The sequence below is a fragment of the Bubalus bubalis genome, chromosome 17 (assembly GCF_019923935.1).
Source record: "Bubalus bubalis isolate 160015118507 breed Murrah chromosome 17, NDDB_SH_1, whole genome shotgun sequence".
Lineage (NCBI taxonomy): Eukaryota > Metazoa > Chordata > Mammalia > Artiodactyla > Bovidae > Bubalus > Bubalus bubalis.
The window spans coordinates 35,062,924-35,089,241 of record NC_059173.1 but is presented as its reverse complement, the minus strand read 5'-3'; the positions used below and the strand labels follow the sequence as shown (position 1 = coordinate 35,089,241).

Genomic DNA, 26,318 nt, shown 5'->3' with positions numbered 1-26,318 from the left:
GGCAAAGTAATGTCTCTGCTTTTTTAATATTCTGTCTAGGTTGGTCATAGCTTTTCTTCCAATGAGCCAGAGTCTTTTAATTTTATGGCTGCAGTCACCATCTGCAGTGATTTTGGAGCCCAAGAAAATAAAGTCTGTCACTCCTTCCATTTTTTCCCCATCCATTGCCATTCAGTGTTGGGACACAATGGCATGATTTTCATTTTTGAATGCTGAGTTTTAAGCCAGCTCTTCACTTTCTTCTTTCACTTTCATCAAGAGGCTGTTTAGTTACTCTTTGCTTTCTGCAAAACTATGGTGTCATCTGTATATCTGAGGTTGTTAATATTTATCCCAGTAATCTTGATTCTAGCTTGTCTTTCATCCAATGCAGCATTTCGCTTGAGTTATACTGCATATAAATTAAGTAAGCAGGGTTACAATATAGAGCCTTGACGTACTCCCTTTCCAATTTGGAAGCAGTCTGTCATTCCATGTCTGGTTCTAACTGTTGCTTCTTGACCTGTATACACATTTCTCAGGAGGCAGGCAAGTGGTCTAATATTCCTGTCTCTTTAAGAATTTTCCACAGTTGGTTGTTATCCACACAATCAACGGTTTTAGAATAGTCAATGAAACAAAAGTGGATGCTTTTCTGGAATTCTCTTGTTTTTTCTATGATCCAACAGATATTGAAAATTTGATCTATGGGTCCTCTACTTTTTCTAAATCCACCTTGAATATCTGGAAGTTCTCAGTTCATGTACTGTTGAAGCCTTGCTCAGAGAATTTGAGGATTACTTTGCAGGGGTGTGTTCAGTTCAGCTCAGTTCAGTCTCACAGTCCTTTCCAACTCTGTGACCCCATGAACCACAGCAGGCCAGGCCTCCCTGTCCATCACCAACTGCTGGAGTCTACCCAAACCCATGTCCATTGAATCAGTGATGCCAACCTACCATCTCATGCTCTGTCGTCCCCTTCTCCTCCTGCCCTCAATCCCTCCCAGCATCAGGGTCTTTTCAAATAAGTTAGCTCTTCGCATCAGGTGGCCAAAGTATTGGAGTTTCAGCTTTAGCATCAGTCCTTCAAATGAACACCCAGGACTGATCTCCTTTAGGATGGACTGGTTGGATCTCCTTGCAGTCCAAGGGACTCTCAAGAGTCTTCTCCAACACCACAGTTCAAAAACATCAATTCTTCAGCACTCAGCTTTCTTCACAGTCCAACTCTCACATCCATATATGACCACTGGAAAAACCATAGCCTTGACTAGACGGAGATTTGTTGACAAAATAATGTCTCTGCTTTTTAATATGCTATCTAGGTTAGCCATAACTTTCCTTCCAAGGAGTAAGCGTCTTTTAATTTCATGGCTGCAGTCACCATCTGCAGTGATTTGGGGGCCCAAAAAGTAAAGTCAGCCACTGTTTCCCCATCTATTTGCCATGAAGTGATGGGACCAGATGCCATCTTAGTCTTCTGAATGTTGAGCTTTAAGCCAACTTTTTCACTCGCTTCTTTCACTTTTATCAAGAGGCTCTTTAGTTCTTCTTCACTTTCTGCCATAAGGGTGATGTCATCTGCATATCTGAGGTTATTGATATTTCTTCCGGCAATCTTGATTCCAGATGGTGCTTCTTCCAGCCCAGCGTTTCTCATGATGTACTCTGCATATAAGTTAAATAAACAGGGTGACAATATATAGCCTTGACATACTCCTTTTCCTATTTGGAACCAGTCTGTTGTTCCAGGTCTAGTTCTAACTGCTGCTACCTGACCTGCATACAGGTCTCTCAAGAGGCAGGTCAGGTGGTCCAGTATTCTCATCTCTTTCAGAATGTTCCACAGTTTGTTGTGATCCACACAGTCTAAGGCTTTGGCATAGTCAATACAGCAGAAATAGATGTTTTTCTGAAACTCTCTTGCTTTTTCGATGATCCAGCAGATGTTGGCTATTTGATCTCTGGTTCCTCTGCCTTTTCTAAAACCAGCTTGAACATCTGGAAGTTCACGGTTCACATGTTGCTGAAGCCTGGCTTGGAGAATATTGAGCATTCCTTTACTAGCCTGTGAGATGAGTGCAATTGTGTGGTAGTTTGAGCATTCTTTAGCATTGCTTTTCTTTGGGATTGGAATGAAAACTGATCTTTTCCAGTCATGTGGCAACTGCTGAGTTTTCCAAATTTGCTGACATATTGAGTGCAGCAGTTTCACAACATCAACTTTTAGGATTTGTAATAGCTCAACTGGAATTCCATCACCTCCACTAGCTTTGTTCATAGAGATACTTCTAAGGCTCACTTGACTTCACATTCCAGGATGTTTGGCTCTAGCTGAGTGTGAGTGATCACACCATCGTGATTATCTTGGTCATGAAGACCTTTTTTGGACAGTTCTTCTGTGTATTCTTGCCACCTCTTCTTAATATCTTCTGCTTCTGTTAGGTCCATGCCATTTCTGTCCATTATTAAGCCCATCTTTACATGAAATGTTCTCTTAGTATCTGTAATTTTCTTGAAGCGATCTCTAGTCTTTTCCATTCTATTGTTTTCCTCTATGTGAGATGTGTGTAACTGTGCAGTAGTTTGTACATTCGTTGGTATTGCATTTCTTTGGGGTTGGAATGAAAATTGACCTTTTCCAGTATGGTGGCCACTGCTGAGTTTTCCAAATTTGCTGACATATTGAGTGCAGCACTTTCACAGCATCATCTTTTAGGATTTGAAATAGCTCAACTGGAATTCCATCACCTTCACTAGCTTTGTTTGTAGTGATGCTTCCTAAGGCCCACTTGACTTTGCACTCTTGAATGTCTAACTCTAGGTGAATGATCACACCATTGTGGTTATTTGGGTCATTAAGATCTTTTTTGTATAGTTCCTCTGTGAATTCTTGCCACCCCTTTAATAAAATCTGCCTCTGTTAGGTCCATACCTTTTCTGTCCTTTACTGTGACCATCTATGCATGAAATGTTCCCTTAGTATCTCTAATATTCTTGAAGCGATCTCTAGTCTTTCCCATTCTATTGTTATCCTCTACTTCTTTGCATTGATCACTTAGGAAGCTATCTTAACTCTCCTTGCCTATCATGGAACTCTGCATTCAGCCAGGTACATTCTTCCCTTTTGTCCTTTACCTTTCACTCATCTTGTTCTTCAGCTTATACATATACACACTGCTATATATAAAATCAATGTGGGAGACCTGGGTTCGATCTCTGGCTTGGAAAGATCCCCTAGAGGAGGGCATGGCAACCAACTCCAGTATTCTTGCCTGGAAAATCCCCATGGACAGAAGAGCCTGATGGGCTTCAGTCCATCAAGTGTCAGGCTCAACTTAGCAACTAATCACAGCACAGCATGTATAAAATAGATAACTAATAAGGATCTACTCTATAGCACAGGGCAGTCTGCTCAATACTGTGTAATGGCCTACATGGGAAAAAAAATCTAAAAATGATAGGATAAAACCATGGTGTTGAAAAGTAGCAGGCACAACTGAGCACCTTAACTGAACTGGTAACTGATGCACTTTGCAGTACAGCAGAAACTAGCACAACACTGTAAATCAACTATACACCAATGAAAATTTTAAAAAGAAAATAAAAATAACACAAGGTGTTTTCCTTAAGTATTTTGGGAAATAGGAAAAGTTTGAATACTGAATAAAAAGAATAAATAAAATAATTGTATACATTAGAAAAAAAATAAAATGAAGTTAAATTAGCTAACTCTGGGATATAGGAGGGCAAAATTTCCCCACATTGAATAATAACTCTCCTTTCATTCTGCTTTATGTATGGTAAACAATAATTTTTAAAAAAAGGATATTGGAAAAATATGTTATTAGCTTTCTTCCCCTGCATCAGGCCCATTCTTTAGAAATAACCATTCTTTAAAATTAAATTTATTTTTAATTGGAGAATAAGTGTTTACAATATTTTGCTGGTTTCTTCTATACATTAACATAGGTATACACATGTCCCCTCCCTTCTGAAACTCCCTCCCATCTCCTACCCAAACCCATTCCTTTAAGTTGTCACAGAGTTCACTGTTTCATATGGCAAGTCCCCACTAGCTATGTATTTTACACATGGTAATGTATTTGTTTCAATGCCACTCTCTCAATTTGGCGACTCTCTCCTTCCTGCACTGTGTCCGCAAATCTGATTTCTATGTCTGTGTCTTCATTCAGTTCAGTTCCTCACTCATGTCTGACTCTTTGCGACCCTATGAACTGCAGCACTCCAGGCCTCCCAGTCCATCACCAACTGCTGGAGTTTACCCAAACCCATGTCCATTGAGTTGGTGATACAATGCAACCATCTTATATCCTCTGTTGTCCCCTTCTCCTCCTGCCCTCAATCTTACCCAGCATCAGGGTCTTTTCAAATAAGTCCGCACTTCACATCATGTGGCCAAAGATTTGGAATTTCAGCTTCAACACCAGTACTTCCAAAGAACACTGAGGACTGATCTCCTTTAGGATGGACTTGTTGGATCTCCTTGCAGTCCAAGGGACTCTCAAGAGTCTTCTCCAACACCACAGTTCAAGATCATCAATTCTACTGCACTCAGCTTTCTTTATAGTCCAACTTTCACATCCCTACATGACTACTGGAAAAACCGTAGCCTTGACTAGATGGAGCTTTGTTGACAAAGTAATGTCTCTGCATTTTAATATACTGTCTAGTTTGGCCACACCTTTCCTTCCATAGAGTAAGTGTCTTTTAATTTCATGGCTGCAATCACCATATGCAGTGATTTGGGGGCCCCAAATAGTAAAGTCAGCCACTGTTTCCATTGTTTCCCCATTTATTTGCCATAAAGTGATGGAACCAGATGCCATAATCTTAATTTCCTGAATGTTGAGCTTTAAGCCAACTTTTTCCACTCCCCTCTTTCACTATCAACAACAGGCTCTTTAGTTGTTCTTCACTTTCTGCCATAAGGGTGGTGTCATTTGTATATCTGAGGTTATTGATGTTTCTCCTGGCAATCTTGATTCCAGCTTGTGCTTCTTCCAGCCCAGCGTTTCTCATGATGTACTCTGCATAGAAGTTAAATAAGCAGGGTGACAATATACAGCCTTGATGTACTCCTTTTCCTATTTGGAACCGACATGTTGTTCCATGTCCAGTTCTAACTGTTGCTTCCTGACCTGCATACAGGTTTCTCAAGAGGCAGATCAGCTGGTCTGGTATTCCCACCTCTTTCAGAACTTTCCACAGTTTATTGTGATCCACACAGTCAAAGGCTTTGGCATAGTCAATACAGCAGAAATAGATGTTTTTCTAGAACTCTCTTGCTTTTTCGATGATCCAGCAGATGTTGGCAATTTGGTCTCTGGTTCCTCTGCCTTTTCCAAAACCAGTTTGAACATCTGGAAGTTCACGGTTCACTTATTGTTGAAGCCTGGCTTGGAGAATATTGAATAGCACTTTACTAGCTTGTGAGATGAGTGCAATTGTGCAGTAGTTTGAGCATTCTTTGGCATTGCCTTTCTTTGGGATTGGAATGAAAACTGACCTTTTCTAGCCCTGTGGCCACTGCTGAGTTTTCCAAATTTGCTATCACATTTAATGCAGCACTTTCACAGCATCATCTTTTAGGATTTGAAATAGCTCAACTGGAATTCCATCACCTCCTCTAGCTTTTTTATAGTGATGCTTCCTAAGACCCACTTGACTCTGCATTTGAGGATGTCTGGCACTATGTGATTGATAACACCATCATGATTATCTGGGTCATGAAGATCTTTTTTGTACAGTTCTTCTGTGTATTCTCGCTGCCTCTTAATATCTTCTGCTTCTGTTAGGTCCATACCATTTTTGTCCTTTATTGAGCCTATCTTTTCATGAAATGTTCCCTTAGTATCTCTAATTTTCCTGAAGAGATCTCTCGTCTTACCCATTCTATTTTTCCCCCTCTATTTCTTTGCATTGATCGCTGAGGAAGGCTTTCTTATCTCTCCTTGCTATTCTTTAGCACTCTGAATTCAGATGCTTATATCTTTCCTTTTCTCCTTTGCTTTTTGGTTCTCTTCTTTTCACAGCTATTTGCAAGGCCTCCCCAAACAGCCATTTTTTTTTTTTCCCCTTGGGGATGGTCTTGATCCCTGTCTCCTATACAATGTCACGAACCTCGGTCCATAGTTCATCAGATACGCTATCAGATCTAGTCCCTTACATTTATTTCTCACTTCCACTATATAATCACCAGGGTTTTGACTTAGGTCATACCTGAATGGTCTAGTGGTTTTCCCTGCTTTCTTCAATTTAAGTCTGAATTTGGCAATAAGGAGTTCATGATCTGAGCCACAGTCTGCTCCCAGTCTTTTTTTTTTTTTTTTTTTTTTTTGTCTGTATAGAGCTTCTCTATCTTTAGTGCAAAGAATATATTCAACCTGATTTTGGTGTTGGCCATCTGGTGATGACCATGTGTAGAGCCTTCTCTTGTGTTGTTGGAAAAGGGTAGTTGCAATGACCAATGCATTCTCTTGGCAAAACTCATTAGCTTTTGCCCTGCTTCATTCTGTACTCCAAGGCCAAATTTGCCGGTTACTCCAGGTGTTTCTTGACTTCCTACTTTTGCATTCCAGTCCTGTATAATGAAAAAGACATCTTTTTGGGTGCTAGTTCTAAATGGTATTATAGGCCTTCATAGAACCATTCAACTTCAGCTTTTCAGCTTTACTGGTCAGGGCATAGACTTGGATTACTGTGATATTGAATGGTTTGCCTTGGAAACGAACAGGATCATTCTGTCGTTTTTGAGATTGCATCCAAGTACTGCATTAGGACTCTTTGTTGACTATGATGGCTCTTCCATTTCTTCTAAGGGATTCCTGCTCACAGTAGTAGATATAATGGTCATCTGAGTTAAATTCACCCATTCCAGTCCATTTCAGTTCGCTGATTCCTAGAATTTCGACGTTTACTCTTGCCATCTCCTGTTTGACCACTTCCAATTTGCCTTGATTCATGGACCTGATAATCCATGTTCCTATGCAATATTGCTCTTTATAGCATCGGACCTTGCTTCTATCACCAGTCACATCTACAATTGGGTATTGTTTTGCTTTGTCTCCATCCCTTCATTATTTCTGGAGTTATTTCTCCACTGATCTCCAGTAGCATATTGGGCACCTACTGACCTGGGGAGTTTCTCTTTCAGTATCCTATCATTTTGCTTTTTCATTACTGCTCATGGGGTTCTCAAGGCAAGAATACTGAAGTGGTTTGACTTTCCTTTCTCCAGTGGACAACATTCTGTCAGACCTCTCCACATGACCCATCCATATTGGGTGGCCCCACATGGCATAGCTTAGTTTCATTGAGTTAGACGAGGTTATGGTCCATGTGATCAGATTGGCTAGTTGTTTGTGATTGTGGTTTCAGTCTGTCTGCCCTCTGATGCCCTCTCTCAGTGCCTACCTTGGACGTGGGGTATCTCTTCATGGCTGCTCTGGCAAAGCACAGCTCCTGCTCCTTACCTTGGACATGGTGTATCTCCTCACGGCTGCCGTTCCTGGCCTTGGACATGGGGAGTTCCTCTCATTCACTCTGTGCTGCATAGCTACTGCTCCTGTGCCACTGCTTCTGGACTGGGCAGCTGCCCTGGCTTCACTGCACAGCCATTGTTGCCCTGCAAGTAGGTTCATTAGTACCATCTTTCTAGATTTTATATATATGGGTTAGTATACCATCTCTGTATAATAGCCTCTAGGTTCATCCACCTCATTAGAACTAACTCAAATGTGTTCCTTTTATGGCTGAGTAATATTGCATTATATGTACCATATCTTTTTAATCCATTCATCTGTCAATAGGCTTCTTGGTTGCTTCAATGTCCTAGCTATTGTAAATAGTGCTTTGATGAATACTGGAGAACATATATTTTTATTAATTAGGGTTTTCTCTGGGTATATGTCCCATAGTTGGATTGTTGTGTCCTATGTAGTTTTATTGCTCATTTTTTAAGGAATCTCCATACTGTTCTCCATAATGGCTGTGTCAATTTACATTCCCACCAACACTACAAGAAGGTGGTTTGCTTTTCTCCACACCTTCTCCAGTAATTATTGTTTGTGGATTTTTTAAATGATGGCCATTCTGACCAGTATGAGGTGATACCTCATTGTAGTTTTGATTTGTGTTTCTCTAATTGAGGGATGTTGAGAATCTTTTCATGTGCTTACTAGCCATATGTGCATCTTCTTTGGAGAAAAGTCTGTTTAGGTCTTCTGCCCACTTTTTAGAGATAACAATTTTTTAAGTTTTCCATTTTTAGTTATTTGATGAGAAATTACAGAACTCTGAATCACATGCCTTCTTTCCCCCCTTATTTTTCTTAATTTAAAAATTATTTATAAATAATGCATTAATTTATCACTTGGAAAGCAGGATGAGGGCTGGCCTGCCTTCACCTGCCTGGGAGAAAGAAACTGCCTGCTCACTGCTGGCAAAGCACAGTTCAGGGTATCCACCTGGCAGAACCACTTAAGAGATATTACTTCTTCTCTGCTGGGTAGCATGTTTTGTGGCCAAGTGTTTGGGCCAGCTTTCCTGCAGCTGCCACTTTCTGGAGGGATGTGCAGTAACAGGGCTGAGCCTGTGTTCAGCCCCCACCGGTGTCAGGGTATGGCCCCTTCTCAAGTACAGAGGATGCTTGGGGTTGACCTTGGGGTGAATGTGCCCTGGCACATCCAGAAAATGCTGGATAGCCAAAAGTTCTGCTGCACCAACGTGGCCACATGAGCCTTCCCCTTTTCCAGTCCACCCTGACCCCCTGCAAGATGTCCTATGCCAACCTGGAAGGAAGGAACCCTCTTTGGGCTTCCAGATATCAATGAGTGCTGGGAAGAAACACCAGGTGTTCAGGTGTGTGTCTCCCAGGATGTTGAGAGGCACCTGTTCTGTAGCCCATGGGACTCTAGAGGTCAAACAGTGAGGCAGCCTGGGAAAGGGTACTTTCCTCAGAAGCAAAGCATCTCCTAGCCATTGACAGCCTCTTCCAGCTATATTCTGTTGTTAGTATGCTGCAGTTTTACTATGTTGACACTTTGTCAAATTCTTTATATTTTACATTCACAACAATCTTGTTGCAACCTATGTGGAAACTAATTTCCAGGTGTATCTAAAGTTTAATTATGAAGAGAAAACCTTAAGATATTAGAAAATACACATATGAGGATCTATTAATTCATTATAGGTAAATTTCTTAACTGAATACTGCTGCCACTGCTAAGTCGCTTCAGTCGTGTCTGACTCTGTACGACCCCATAGACAGCAGCCCACCAGGCTCCCCCGTCTCTGGGATTCTCCAAGCAAGAACACTGGAGCGGGTTGCCATTTCTTTCTCCAATGCATAAAGTGAAAAGTGAAAGTGAAGTCGCTCAGTTGTGTCCGACTCTTAGCGACCCCATGGACTGCAGCCTACCAGGCTCCTCCATCCATGGGATTTTCCAGGCAAGAGTACTACAGTGGGTTGCCATTGCCTTCTCTGTTAACTGATACTAAGAAGCAGAAATAATGAAAAAGTGACAAGAGACATACAGATGCCCAACAAGTGTATGGAAAGATGCTCAACATCACTAATCAGGGAAATGAAAATCAAAACCCCAATGAGATGTCACCTCAAATGTTGACATGGTTATTATCATAAGACAAAAAGTTGGTAAGGATAATGAGAATTTGAGAAACGTGTACTCTATTGATGGGAACATTAAAATGGTACAGTCACCATGGGAAAGTATGAGGGTCCTCAAAAAATTAAAAATAGAACTATCATATGATATTTATCCAGAATAATTAAACTTCAGATATCAATGAACTATCCTGTTCATCACAATATTATTCACAATAGCCAAGAAACAACCTAAATGCCCATCAATAGATGGATAAAGAAAATGTGGTAAATTCATATGTAACATTGGATTGGAACATTAAGTATGGAACATTCTTAAGTCTTAAAAAAAAAAAATGAAATCCTGCCATGTGTGACAACATGGATGAACCTGGAGGATATTGTGCTAAATGAAATAAACCAGGCACAGAAAGACAAATGCAATATGATTCCACTTTTAGGGTATATCCAAAAAGTAGTCAAATGCATACACAGAGAGTGGAATGGTGCTCACTTTTGGCTGGGAGAGGACTGGGGACTTACTGTTCAATAGGTATTAAGTTTTAATTATGAAAGTGAGTAAATTTTAGAGTTCTGCTGTACAACATTGTGCCTATAGTTAACAGTGCTTCATTGTGCACATAAAGCTTTGTCAAGAGGGTAGATCTCATGCTAAGTGTTCTTACTACAACAACAGTAATAAAAAACTGGTAGTTAGATAATGGGGAACAGGGGAGCTGTCCTCTTGTTTCATCTTGAGCAGAAGTGGAAAATTCTCTAATGAGGAAGGCATTTGGGGAAACAGGTGAGCTGGGGGCATCTTGGGCAGTATTGCCACTCAGCAAAATGTCCACAGCTGTCAAAAAGCATACTTTGTTTATGATATTATACATTTTTTATATGACAAGAAAAAAGTGAAAAAGCTCTTGGAATATCATTTTCATGGTTTTCAAATTGCTTGTGCTCTTGTGCATTTATCTCTGTGATGCATTCATCCTTTTAGAATTGATTGTAGGAATTCTTTTCATGCAAAAAGGTACTTATCTGTTAGAAAAAGAGAGAGAAAAAAAATAAAATGTGAATATTCATTTTTTTTTTAAAGAAAAGGGTGGAATTTAATCTTTATTTACAGGACACTGCAAGATATGAAATTCCACATAGAAACAAGAAACCCATTTGCATGACCAATAGTATGGAAAACTAAATTAAAATGCAAGTGCCTATGTAATGTGATATATTTAGATCTGGCAAATTCAACAAAGAATTGCAATTGAGAATGTAGTAAAGATCTTTTTAAATGATAAAATAGACAAAGACTGATAGAAAAATAGTAAAATTGCATGGCTATAAAATTTGTATAGATTATCATTAAATATGCATGAAATTACTTATCTAAGTTGATACTCTAAACATGAAACAAAAAGAAACACTGACTTAATTTTTATACTGTAAAGACAGCACAGACATACACTAAAAGTCTAACCATATTAAGGAAGTGGCAACCCATTTCAATATTCTTGCCTGGGAAATCCCATGGACAGAAGAGACTGGAAGGCTACAGTCCAAGGGGTCGTAAAAGAGTTGGACATGACTTAGCAACTAAACAACAGTCAAGCTTTTAAACAGAAAACAAAAAAAGTGGACTCTCTGTTGCATTGCTGAATTGGTGGCAGGGTTAACTGGTAAAAGCAATTGGAAAATGATTTTGAAATATTTATAAACTTGGAAATGAGCCAGTTTTACCAGCCATCAATTCTGGTGCTAGGAAAAGAAAACCTACATTGGCATCAGGAGTTGAAATATGATGGAATCCATTCAAATATTCTGTGTCGTCTCTGCTAATAATTATTTTTCTGGTTTCTTCTAATTTTTGAGACTTTATGATATTTGTAGTTGATGTCTCTTGTTGTTTCCCTACATGATTGCCCGTCAAACTTTACTGTTTAAGATTATTTCTTTTTCTCTACATTAATAAATCATTTTGAGCAAACTGTAAAGAGCCTTTAAAATATTTTTCTGTGCAGCCAAATACCAAACAACTTCTGCATTCATATTTCAATTTTGATTCAGTATTGCATTTATTCTCAAATTATAATCAAATATGACAGGTACTATATCCTCCCCACTGGGTTTCACAGAAGCATACCACAGATTTTAAAAATCTATTAGTGCAGCTTTACTAAGCAAATCTGTTATGGTTCACTTAAGCTTACTCAAAGCTTGTTGCAAGGCTCTGCTTGTTATAACTCATAACAGCCAACTTCACAGTTATCATTGGCCCCTGATACAAATTGACAGCAGTTTGAGAAATTACAGTCTTTAACAACATGTAAATAAAACAAATTTCAAAGCTAGGTAACTCTGGAACAAATGTATATTTTTTTTCACGGTCTACTTTGTCAGCTCAAGAGAAAATGCTTATAGCTCATATTATCTTGCAGAACTATCCTGAAGCTTGTCTCTAAGTCCATTTGCACTTTTAGATTTTAAAAAACTACAATACATACATGCTGATTTAAGTAGGAATGAATATTTTTATCTGCAGCTTTACCTAAAAATCTCTACAACATATTTTTGAAAATGAGAAATATGTAACCATTATTTCTTAAATTATCAAATCCTGATCATACTTATATCTTTAATTCAGTTCAGTTCAGTTCAGTCACTCAATGGTGTCAACTCTTTGTGACCTCATGAACCGCAGCATGCCAGGCCTCCCTGTCCATCAGCAACTCCTGAAGTCCACCCAAACCCATGTCCATGGAGTCGGTGATGCCATCCAACCATCTCATCTTCTGTCCTCCCCTTCTCCTCCTGCCCTCAATCTTTCCCAGCATCAGGGTCTTTTCAAATGAGTCAGCTCTTCGTATCAGGTGGACAAATTATTGGAGTTTCAGCTTCAACATCAGTCCTTCCATTTATACTTTAAAAGTGGTTAAATTTATTATTTAACTTATCTGGTTGGACTGAAGTCTTTGTTTTTTTATGTACTGTGGAAAATTTTATGTAACTGAACTGTCCATTGATAATTCATGGCAAGTTTCATCTATAAAATGATCTGAATCTCAGGTGTAAGATTCTTGATCATCTTTCTAACTCTTGCTACAATCATTACTTCCTGCAGGTTTTCTATTTATTCTTGGTCCAAGTTTTATAATTTATTATTTCTTAAAAAAATCATTTCATTTATAATGCTTTCAGAAGTACATTGATGCAAATTGAATAGAATTATACAAATTTTATAATTTTATGCTGGCTGTAATCTTATTGTTGATCTAGCTGTTTATAATATCATCTATTTTTGATACTGAAAATTTTAATGCAACATAAAATACCTTTTCATACTGAATACCTTATATATTTTAACATGCTCTTTAGGACTTATGATAGGTATTTAACACTGTTTAAAAATGTGAGGAAATATTCCACTTTATCAGCAAATAAAAAAAGAGAGCTAATGACCTAGATATTATCATACTAAGTGAAGCAAATCAGGGCAGGGAAACACAAATACATGGTATTACTTCTATGTGAAATCTAAAATATGTTACAAGGGAACTTATTTACAAAACTGAAATAGTTTTTATTTTTCACATAGGAAAAATGTGAAAAATTTGCACTTCATGATGATGCAAAAGAGATATAAGTGAAAAAAAAAAGGATGCAAAAGAGACACAGGAAACAAATATATAATTGTGAAAGGGTGGGGGAGTCAATTAGGGTTATATTATAGTTAACATATACCCACTACTGTATTATAAAATAGATAACCAGAAAGGACATACTGTATACCACAGGCAACAATACTCAATAGCTTATAAAAACCTATAATGGGAAAAGGACCTAATGAAAATAAGTTCAATTTCAATATACCCATATTCTACCATTTGTTGAATTTGTTTCTTATCTATGATTGTAGCTGTTTTCAGTCATTTGTTGCTTCTTTGTTTTTACCCATCTTCTCACTTGGTTTTGCTCCTCAGATATCTGACATAAATTTGGGGACACAAATGGAAAGGTAGTATATTCTAATTGTTGTGTTTTCTAGATTTTTTTTTTAATAGAAAACAAGATTGGGGGTTGCATGTACTGTGGGGGTAGTTTGCTATCTGCATTTACCCCTATGTATGGCAGGCTACAGGAGACATTACCCTTTCTCCTCCTGCAGGTAACACAGTGATTCACACACTGGTGCACATGCATAGTACCTCTGTCAGAACAGAGGCAGGTGGGGAGAGAATATGCAGGGTTTGACACTCCAGGAATCATACTGTACATGCTTTAATATTTCTGATCTTGAGACCTTTTCTCTCTCTTGTATCCACACCTACTTGTGAAAAGGACTATTGATGCCTCCAGCACACACTGCTAGTTATCAATCTAATATCCATTCTAGCTTTCTTCATTACTAATAAAAACCATAAAAACTTCAATTTAGTTTGGAAAGGCAATGTGTAAAGCTAAACAGAGAAAATGAAAACTATATTTCACATGCTCTCTTTTGAGAGAGATTGCCGTTGGACAAACTTTTGGCCAAAGAGCTGTACAGAAATGGGAAAGTCTGTTTAAAATAGGTCAGCTTGTACAAGCTTATTCCCTTTGTTATATATTTTTTCTTTTTTAAAAAATTTTTATTGGAGTATACTTGATTTACAATGTTGTTGATAACTAATATTGTCAGTTTCAAGTGTATAGCAAAGTTATTCAGTTATACATATTCATATATTCATTCTTTTTTGGATTCTTTTCTCATATAGATTATCACAGAATATTGAATAGCATTCCCTGTGCTATACAGTAGGTCTTTGTTGGTTACTTAGCCTATTTAGTAGTCATTATTGTTGTTCAGTCACTAAGTTTTGTCTGACTCTTTTGTAACCACATGGACCATAGCTTCCAGGCTCCTTTGTCCATGGGGTTTCACAAGCAAGAATACTGGAGTGGGTTGTCGTTTCTTTCCCCAGTCCCCTTTGTCATTGGTGGGTGGTTCCCCATTTTATTTCCGAATTTTTGACTTCATGATGATGCGAAAGAGATACACTTTTGGTAGAAACTCTACTTCAGTTTTAGGTTTTGATCTTTACCCTGGCTAACGATACATGGTAAGAAATCCTCTCCTGGTGCTGGGAGGTGGCAATGAGCCCAGTTCTCAGTCGGCTACATCATCACATGGTAAACAGTGGATACACTTACAACCATCTGTACCTAGACACCCATTCAGTTTTTCACTTTCAGTACAGCATTCAGGGCGCAGGAGGGCAAGAGGAGCTACTCTATGTTCAAGGTCAGGAAGGGCAGTCAGTGAGGAGATAACCCTCATCCAAGGTAAGGACCAGCAGCTGTGCTTTGCTGGAGCTTCAGTGAAGAGATACCTCACGTCTAAGATAAGAGAAACCCAAGTAAGATGGTAGGTGTTGCAAGAGAGCATCAGAGGGCAGACACACTGAAACCATAACACCGAAAACTAGTCAATCTAATCACAAGGACCACAGCCGTGTTTAACTCAATGAAACTAAGCTATGCCATGTGGGGCCACCCAAGATGGGAAGGTGATGGTGGAGAGGTCTGACAGAATGTGGTCTGCTGAAGAAGGGAATGGCAAACCACTTCAGTATTCTTGCCTTGAGAACTCCATGAACAGTGTGAAAAGGTAAAGTGACAGGATACTGAAAGAGGAACTCCTCAGGTCGGTGGTGCCCAATATGCTACTGGAGATCAGTAGAGAAATAACTCCAGAAAGAATGAAGGGATGGGGCCAAAGCATAAACAATACCCAGCTGTGGATGTGACTCATGACAGAAGCAAGGTCCGATGCTGTAAAGAGCAATATTGCATAGGAACCTGGAATGTCAGGTCCATGAATCAAGGCAAATTGGAAGTGGTCAAACAGGAGATGGCAAGAATGAATGTCGACATTCTAGGAATCAGCGAACTGAAATGGACTGGAATGGGTGACTTTAACTCAGATGACCATTATATCTACTACTGTGAGCAGGAATCCCTTAGAAGAAATGGAGTAGCCACCATGGTCAACAAAAGAGTCCAAAATGCAGAACTTGGATGCAGTCTCAAAAAAAACAGAGTGATAACTGTTCAATTCCAAGGCAAACCATTCAATATCATAGTAATCCAAGTCTATGCCCCAACCAGTAATGCTGAAAAGCCAAAGTTGAATGGTTCTGTGAACACTTATAAGACCTTTTAGAACTAACACCCAAAAAAGATGCCCTTTGCATTATAGAAGACTGGAATGCAAAAGTAGGAAGTCAAGAAACACCTGGGTAACAGGCAAATTTGGCCTTGGAATACGGAATGAAGCAGGGCAAAAGCTAATAGAGTTTTGCCAAGATAACGCACTGGTCATAACAAACACCCTCTTCCAACAACACAAGAGAAGACTCCACACATGGACATCACCAGATGGTCAACACTGAAATCAGATTGATTATATTCTTTGCAGCCAAAGATGGAGAAGCTCTATACAGTCAGCAAAAACAAGACTGGGAGCTGACTGTGGCTCAGATCATGAACTCATTATTGCCAAATTCAGACTTAAATATAACAAAGTAGGAAAAACCACTAGACCATTCAAGTATGACCTACATCAAATCCCTTATGATTATACACTGGAAGTGAGAAATAGATTTAAGGGACTAGTTCTGATAGATAGAATGCCTGATGAACTATGGATGGAGGTTCATGACACTGTACAGGAGACAGGGATCAAGACCATCCCCATGGAAAAGAAATGCAGAAAAGTAAAATGGCTGTCTGGGGAGGCCTTACAAATAGCTGTGAAAAGAAGAGAAGCAAAAAGCAAAGGAGAAAAGGAAAAATATAAGCATCTGAATGCAGAGTTCCAAAGAATAGCAAGGAGAGAAAAGAAAGCCTTCCTCAGCAATCAATGCAAAGAAATAGAGGAAAACAACAGAATGGGAAAGACTAGAGATCTCTTCAAGAAAATTAGAGATACCAAGGGGACATTTCATGCAAAGATGGGCTTCATAAAGGACAGAAATGGTATTGACCTAAGAGAAACAAGATATTAAGAAGAGGTGGCAAGAATACATAGAAGAACTGTACAAAAAAGATCTTCACAACCCAGATAATCATGATGGTGTGATCACTGACCTAGGCCAGACATTCTGGAATGTGAAGCCAAGTGGGCCTTAGAAAGCATCACTACGAACAAAGCTAGTGGAGGTGATGGAATTCCAGTTGAGCTATTTCAAATCCTGAAAGCTGATGTTACCATCTTTCTAAATTACATATATATGCATTAGTACAGTTCAGGTTCGATGCATGATACTGGATGCTTGGGGTTGGTGCACTGGGACGACCCAGAGGGATGGTACGAGGAGGGAGGAGGGAGGAGGATTCAGGATAGGGAACACGTGTATACCTGTGGCGGATTCATGTTGATATATGACAAAACCAATACAATATTGTTAAGTTAAAAAATAATAATAATAATTAAAAAAAAGAAAGATGATGCTGTGAATGTGCTGCACTCAAAATGCCAGCAAATTTGGAAAACTCAGCAGTGGCCACAGGACTGGAAAAGATCAGTTTTCATTCCAATCCCAAAGAAAGGCAATGCCCAAAATATTCAAACTACCGCACAATTGCACTCATCTCACATGATAGTAAATTAATGCTCAAAATTCTCCAAGCCAGGCTTCAAGAATACTTGAACTGTGAACTTCCAGATGTTCAAGCTGGTTTTAGAAAAGTCAGAGGAACCAGAGATCAAATTGCCAACATCCGCTGGATCATGGAAAAAACAAGAGAGTTCCAGAAAAACACCTATTTCTGCCTTATTGACTATGCCAAAGCCTTTGACTGTGTGGATCACAATAAACTGTGAAAAATTCTTCAAGAGATGGGAATACCAGACCACCTGACCTGCCTCTTGAGAAATCTGTATGCAGGCCAGGAAGCAACAGTTAGAACTGGACATGGAACAACAGACTGGTTCCAAATAGGAAAAGGAGTACATCAAGGCTGTATATTGTCATCCCACTTATTTAAATTATATGCAGAGTACATCATAAGAAATGCTGGGTGGGAAGAAGTACAAGCTGGAATCAAGACTACTGGGAGAAATATCAATAACCTCAGATATCCAGATGATATCACCCTTATGGCAGAAAGCGAAGAGGAACTCAAAAGCCTCTTGATGAGAGTGAAAGAGGAGAGTGAAAAAGTTTGCTTAAATCCCAACATTCAGAAAACTAAGATCATGGCATCTGGTCCCATCACTTCATGGCAAATAGATTGGAAAACAGTGGAAAGAGTGGCAGACTTTACTTTGGGGGGCTCCAAAATCACTATTGATGGTGATTGCCTCCATGAAATTAAAAGACTCCTTGGATGGAAAGTTATGATCAACCTAGATAGCATATTCAAAATCAGAGACATTACTTTGCCAACAAAGGTCCATCTAGTCAAGGCTATGGTTTTTCCAGTGGTCATGTATGGATGTGAGAGTTGGACTATGAAGAAAGCTGAGCACTGAAGAATTAATGCTTTTGAACTGTGGTGTTGGAGAAGACTCTTGAGAGTCCCTTGGACTGCAAGGAGATTCAACCAGTCCATTCTGAAGGAGATCAGTCCTGGGTATTCTTTGGAAGGACTGATGCTAAAGTTGAAACTCCAGTCCTTTGGCCACCTCATGTGAAGAGTTGACTCATTGGAAAAGACTCTGATGCTGGGAGCGATTGGGAGCAGGAGGAGAAGGGGACGACAGAGGATGAGATGGTTGGATGGCATCACCAACTGATGGACATGAGTTTGAGTGATCTCCAGGAGTTGGTGATAGACAGTGATGCCTTGCATGCTGCAATTCATGGGGTCGCAAAGAGTCGGACATGACTGAGCAACTTAACTGACAGACTGATAGCATTCAGTCAATGCATGAAATATTTCACACTTTATTATAAAATAGGCTTTGCTTTAGATGATTGTACCTCACTGTAGGCTAATATAAACATTCTGAGCTCGTGTAAGGTGGACTGTTCAGGATGTTGGGTGTATTAAATTCACTTTTGACTTAAGAATGTTTTCAACTTACAATGGGTCTTTTGATATGCAATTCCATCATGGATAGAGTAAGATCTATACTTTTCTTTTGTGAACTGCCTGTGAAATGCTCTTGATTCCTGGAGACAGAGATGCATTCCTGATCCTATGAGGAAAAGACATAGCACTAGTAAACAACTGAACAAAAAATTTAAGAAGCCTGCCCCATTAATGGTACTATTGTTGTTTGTTGTTGTTTAGTCACTTAGTCGTTTCCATCTGCTTTGCAACCCCATGGACTGTAGCCCCCCAGGATTCCCAGACAAGAGTACTGGAGTGAGTTGCCTTTTTCTTCTCCAGGGGATCTTCCCATCACAGGGATCGAACACATGTCTCCTGCATTGGCAGGTGTATTCTTTACCACTGAGCCACCAGGGAAGCCTAATGATATCATGGGGCCCAGACCAAATGGACTACAAATATTATAGTTCTATACACAATGTTTACAAATTGATTTTATTAAGGTTTGATTGATATAAATTGAACTGAACATAGCTAAAATGTGCATTTTTATATTTAGTACATGTTAAATCATCAGTATAACTGCAGTAATGAGTGTACCCATCACCCCCAAAACTTTACTTACATTTGTTTTTTCACCTACCCCTTCACAATCTCTGTCCCAAATGACCACTGTTCTTCTTTATGTCACTATATTTTACTGGAGCATTTTCCATAAATACCTTCCAAAGGCATTGTACAATGTTACATTCTCATATGCAGTATATCAGAGGTCAAATTACCTCATATCTTACTTAGTATGGTGAACCCTTTACACTTTAGAGATTCAAATGAAATAATTTGACCATCTTAAGTAGATTGTATCCTCATGATTGAATATTGAAAGTCTATTGTATATTCTAGATGAAAATCCTTTATCAAGTGTCAAATTTGCAAAACTTTTTTCTAGTTCATTCCATATCTTTATAATTTTAACAATATCTTTTCCCAAAGTAGCAGTTTTTAGTTTAAATTCCAAATTACTATTTTTTAATTTATTAATCATGTATTAGTGCTGTATCAAAACATTCTTTCCTTAAACTAATATTCACAAATATTTTCTCCTATGTTTTCTTCTAGAAGTTTTAAAGCTTTCATTTTACTATTAGGTCTAGGATCCTTTTTCTTTTAAATTTTCATTGAGTTATAAAGGTCAGATCAAAGTCCATTCATCAGTATATCAAAATCAAACTCTTCCTGGACTATTTACTTATAAGATAAAGTTTCCATAGAATTTTCTTGGTCCATTCTCAAAAATCTGTTGACTATAGCTGTGTGAATCTATTTCTGTACTCTCTGTTCTATCATATTCTTCTGCTAAGATTTTTTACTGAGATTGCCTGAATCTAGAAATCCATTTGAGAAGAATCTCCCATATATACCTACACTGTGAACTTCAGTTTCTGCAGTCCGTTTGGTCTTTCAGCTTCAATATTAAATTCAGAGCAGCTGCAAGAGCCTAGATTTCTCCTTCTTGCTCCTTAGGAAACTCTATAGCTTATCTTCTGCTTTTTTCTCTCAGTGAATAATACCCTTTACTTTCCAATGTCTGTTATCTTGACTATGTCTATTTTTTTTTGTTGTTGTTTCAGGTGAGAAGATAAGTTTTGTCTCTGATACTTTATATTGATCATACATACACACTTTTCATTCAAGGCTTTATCATTATTTAGTACTTGCAATTTATTTCCTTTATTTCTCAAAATTTCTTTGTCACTGACTATTTTACTTCTAGATTTCCAGAAAAGCCTTAGAGATTCAAAACTATATATTTTTAAAATCAATACTACACATTTAAATAGACAGGGGGAAGCTATGCATTCAGCCCATCATCTCAAAATAGGTTTTTACCCAAGATAAGCAATTTCAGGCCAGAATTCAAATGTGGCATTTTAATATTTTGAAGTCCAATAAATTAAAATGAGAAGTATATTTTATAACATTTTGCTTTTGTGATTTTATTATGATTTATTGCTGTGATTTGATGAAAAAAAAAAACTCAGCAAATGAATAACTTTTTACTGTATATTGCAAAACCAAATGGTTGCAAATGATAGAATATTTTTAGTTCAATATTTGCTACTAATTATCTCTGTGATTTGGGTGGTTTCCTTATACCCTCTGGGTTTGTTTCTTCTTATGAGGATAAAATAGTCATTGAATTTCTATTCAGTGCCGCTAGTGATTTTCCAGCAGGCAATGACTGACAACCATTCTACGGGTGAATTCTACCTGGCTTTCTGTTCTTCAACTCTAAGACATTTTCTTTCATACAGCTATAGATTTTGTTTTAAATTAGAGCTGGGACACATTGAGAGTTTCTTCACACCAGGTTTATATTTTTGTTCATTTTCTTCAGCTTATCTGATCCATTACTTTTCCTTTTCAAGCTCTTAGTGCCTTCAAAGGACTTGGTATTTAATTTTACCCAAGAAGAATTGAATTCAAGATATTACTTCTCCAAAGAGACATTTGAAGTTGTATTTCTTTTTGAGGTATATAAAAGATTTATCTCTTGTTAAAGGGATTTCACATACTGGTTGGAGAAAAGTTAGTTTGGAATTCGAGTATCTTCCCAGAAGTCAGTGAAATCATGTCATACAGATTAAGTGTTTGCTTACATGCAATACATTGCTTTCCCATTGGGAATGTAGAAATCAAGGTTTGTATTATAGTGTTTTACTATTATAAAATCTTAGTTTCATGAATATTAAGTTAATTTTGAACTATATAATTCAATAGATAATTTAAAAACTCTACAGAGGTCTAGATAATATTGAAACACTTCACAAAACAGAAAAGAATTAACAATAAGCTAATAAAAATGGAGGATGAACAAAATGGAATCAGCAAGAGGTAATCTATAAGAGGAAATGAAGTTAAGCTTTACTCAAGGAGCTTGGTGGTCATCATATATATCGTTACAATAAGAAAAAGCTGGTGGATCCAAAAGTCAGTGATTTTCTTGGACTCAATAGAAATCAATTTTCAGGGAAACTTGTCAGATGTAAAAAAGGAAGAAACTGGCACATCCTGGGAGAAATATCCTTTTATCTTTTCACCTGGAATTGAAGCTTGTTGTTTCAGTTGCTAAGTCATGTCTGACTCTATGACCCCACGAACTGCAGCACACCAGGCTTTCCTGTCCCTCATTAACTCCCTAAGTTTGCTCAAACTCATGTTTATGCTAAACAGTTGGGAACACTAAATTGCCAGTTTTAATGATTTTTGGAGGTTGTGTAAAGATTAGTAAAAATAAAAAAAAAAAAAAAGCGAGAAACTCCTGGGGCCTTTATCTTCAAAGGACCCCACACTTTTGTTTGTTTTATCTCTAGGAGCCTCTCCAGTTTCTCATGGTAAAGATCTAAGAAAGATCCCTTTTTGGCTCTGGCAGGTGGAAAGGAAAGGTAAACATTGTGAAATCCATGAAGAGTTTTCTCTATAGCAAAAGTCTAAATTCAAGTGAAAGAATCTTGCCAAAGGTTTACAACAGCTGGGTGAAGGGATTTCCTTTTGGTCCATCCCTTTTAGCCTTCTTGTTACTGCTAAAAGGGAAAAAGTAGTCAATAGTGGTCAGGGCTTCAAGGAAATGAACTTTGATCACTGTAACAATGGGAAAAAGTAGAGATCAGTGAAAAACAAAACAACATTATAACACTGAAAAAACATTCATGAAAGTCAGAGCCTTGATCCATAGAGCCACATAAGCATTGCAATTTAATTTGGGGATTATAGAATAATCTCCTTTCACACCCCTTCACCAGGCTAAAAGGATATTAGTATAACACTTCATTATATTTGACAAAGCTCTGCAACAGAGAATCCTTTTGAGGAGGAAGACTTCTAGAAGACAAAGTCAAGATACATGACGAAATAAGGACACTAGAGGAAACTACAGCAAAAAATAATACAGCCTAATTCCTGGCTAAGTTTTCATGAAATCTTACATAAAAAGGCCTTTTTAACTCAGTTCCTCTTACCAAAGTCAAAGAAAACCAGAACTGGACAATAGTTAAAATGATAAACACAAGGGAAGAGTATGGGGTATGATATCACTTATATGTGGAATCTAAAAAAAAAATGGGAGGGCAAATGAACTTATTTATAAAACAGAAATAGACTTACAGATATAGAAAATGAACTTAGAGTCAGGACTAACATGATAGAGAGAATGAGACCTCAAATACAAGAAAACTCAATTTTGAACACAGAAAAGTAGAATTTTATAGCCAAGTAGCTTGTTTGTAGATATAAAAATACTAAGAGGAAATATTAAGAATATGGATAAACCTAACAGGATCTTTGTTGAAGGTAGGCCAGGGTAATCAGAAGCCATCTGGGGGATAGTAGGGATTATGAGAAATTTGATCAGATATTGAGGCTGGGGGATTTTGACTATAAAATTAACAGGATTCTTGTCATAACTGAGCAATGATAGTCCAAACTAAAAGCCTACCTGAGAATAGAACTTGGAGGAGCTTGACTAAAGTTTGGCTAAGGAAAAATTCAGGATTACTAGATACATATGTACAGTTTTCAACAAAAACTTTAGAAGACAAGCTGGAACACAAAAATATTCTTTGTCTAAGGAGACAAAGAGAACATCAGAATCAGACTGAGTTATGGCAGACTTTGGAAGCAGTCTGGGAAACCAAATAACTAAGATCAGTATGCTAAATATTTTAATGGAAAATAGAGAACACGTAAGAATAAATGGGTAATATAAACAAAAGGATAGAAACTCTAAGAAAGGATTGAAGGGGAATGTTCCAAATTAAAAACACAGTCAAATGAAGAATGTGTTTGATGACTTGTTCATTGTCATTCAGTTGCTAAGTCATGTCCAACTCTGTGTGATCCCATGGACTGCAGAACACCGGGCTCCTCTGTCCTTCACTATCTCCTGGAATTTGCTCACATTCATGTCCATTAAGAGAGTGGTGCCTAAGCAGCAGCTTTCATGTGGCTGGAGAAAGAATCAGTGAACTTGAAAATTGGTCGGTAGAAACATCCCATATTGGAATTCAAGGAGATAAATAAATTAGTAAAATAGTACATCCAATAAATATGGGGCCATATCAAAAAGCATAACATGTGTGGATTAGGAATGCAAGAAAGAGGTAAAAGAGAGAAGAAATATTGGAAGTATTGGACAACAGATCACAGATTCAGGAAGGATGGAGAACATCAAGTCTAATAAGTACCAAAACAAAGCAAACAGAACAAAACACCAAAGAGAAACACACTTAGGTATATTCAAACCATAGGAAAGCAAACACAGAAAAAGCCAGGCCAGAAAATACAGCACCTTAAATGAAGAGGAATGATGATAAGAATTAATTAGCCCTTCCTAAGAAACTATGAGAATAGACAAATATTTAATTTGTTGGAAAAAAAAAAAAAAAACTAGAATTTTCTACTCAGTAAAATTATCTGACAAAGTGGGGTAAAGTAATTTTTCAAACAAAAATAACAGAAGAGTTCATCTCCAGCAGATTTGCCCCACAAGATATGTTAATAGAAATTCTTCAGATCAAAGAAAAATGATGTAATTTAGAAACTGGGTAAACAATAAGAGCATTGGAGAAGCAAAAAATGAGATAATTTTATTCTTTGTCTTATTTGATCACAATGACAACTCGTTAAGGCATAATAGTACCACTGTATAGGTGATTATAGTGCATAGATAAGTACAGCAATGTTAGTAATGTCACCAGAGATCAGAGGAAGGAGCTGGAAATACTCTGGTGAAAAGTATCTGCACTGTATGTGATATGGTGTTATTTGAATGTGGATTTAGACTAGTTTAAAATGTTCACTGTAAGGCTTCCCTGGTTCAGTGGTAAAGACTCCAACTGCCAATGCAAGAGACATGCGTTCAATCCCTGATCCAGGAGGATCCCACGTGCTGCTGAAAAACTAAACTGGTGCACCACAACTAATGAGCCTGTCCTGGAGCTGCAGCTACTGAGCTCACATGTCCTAGAGCGCATACTCCACAACAAGAGACGCCATTTCAACGAGAAACCCGCGCATCACATGGAAGAATAGACCCCTCTTGCCACAACTAGAGAAAAGCCCACACAGCAATGAAGACCCATCACGGCCTAAACAAATAAAATAAATGTTCACTATAAACCTTGTAACAGTACTAAAAACTTTTCAAAGTACAATTGATATGGTAAGAAATGACATAAAATGATATCGTATAAAAACTACAATTAACCCATAAAAAATACAAACATTGTAGATATTATTCTAACTATATCAACACTTGCTTTTTTTTTTCTTATTATGCAGTTTTTATTTTTATCACTTGGTTTAATTTTTATCAGTCTAAGGTGGTGTCATAAAATGAGTAGTCTAATTATACCAAATAAATGACAGAGGCTATTAGAATCTATTAAAACACACATGATCCAATTTTACATATTCTATAAGAAACCCATTTTAAATATGAACATTTGGTTAAGTTGAAAGTAAAGTAACAAATTATTTACCATGGGAACAATAAAATAAAGCTGGAATATCTGCATTAATTTCAAACATATCAGACTTCAGAAGATGGAGGATGACCAGTGACAAAGGAGCCCTTACACAATGATTAAGATGACAGTTCTCCAAAAATATATCACAGTCTTAACCATTTATGCACCCAACAACACAGCTTCAAAATAAGAGGCAAAATTAATAGGTGAGATAGACATATCCATTGTTATAGTTGGAAACTTCTATATTTCTTATCACAATGGTTAGTTCAACTAAGCAGAAAAATCACTAAACATATACATGGCCTGAGCAGCAGCAATCATCATTATCTAATATTCATTTATGGAAAATATCAATACAACTTGTAAACCTTTAGTCAAACTAACAAGGAAAATGAGAAAGCTACACATTAGCAATATTAGAAATGACACAGGAGTCATTAACAGTGATGTCAGGAATAGTAAAAGGGTTATAAAGAATACTTTGAAGAACTCTATGCTTCCAAATTTGATGACTCAGGTGAGATGGACCAACAAATTTCTTGAAATACACAATCTACCGAAACTCATACAAGGAAAAAATAGATAACCTAAATAACTCTGGAGAAGTCTGGCTCCTGGCCTCACAATCTAGTTTGATATTTCAAGCTTGACTATAGGCAATTACAAAGGCTATACCTGGCAGGTCTCCGAGGAAAGCAGACTTTTCCACTTGATGCAGAGACAATGAATTGCAGTTTCTGAAAAAAGTTACAGGCAAGGGCTCAGGCCCTGCTGGCAAGCCATGCTCTTATATTTAGATGTATTCTCAGCCAGGTGTTCTCAGTTGGAGGTCTCTCTACCTGAGGGTTTGGCTGAGGGCTTTCCCAGGTGCCTCTGCTCAGACTAGGTGGATTGGAGACAGTTTTCCTCACTATAACTTGGTACTTTGTCCTTTTCTACCCTAATCTCCCCCTGCTTTCTCTCTCCAGCCTCAAGGTCCATAGCATAATAGGAACCATTTGGTTCTGTCTCTCACGGTGGTGAACTGAGCATCTCACACTCTCTGTTCTCATATACCTGAACCAGTGCACTGACTCACGAGGGAAAATGGAACTTGGAAAAAGTAAGCATTTCTTCTGGGTTTAGCCTTGCACTTAAAAT

The 26,318-nt window shown here is 37.9% G+C and overlaps 1 long non-coding RNA gene across 1 annotated transcript; it reads right to left on the bottom strand.

Annotated features, from left to right (window-relative positions):
• Positions 1 to 10,254: 10,254 nt before the first annotated feature.
• LOC123330059 lies at positions 10,255 to 26,197 on the bottom strand. Its single transcript, XR_006545765.1, has 3 exons — positions 25,854 to 26,197; positions 18,680 to 18,793; positions 10,255 to 10,650 (listed from the first exon to the last, which is right to left on the bottom strand). It is a non-coding gene; the product is annotated as an uncharacterized LOC123330059 (long non-coding RNA).
• Positions 26,198 to 26,318: the final 121 nt, after the last annotated feature.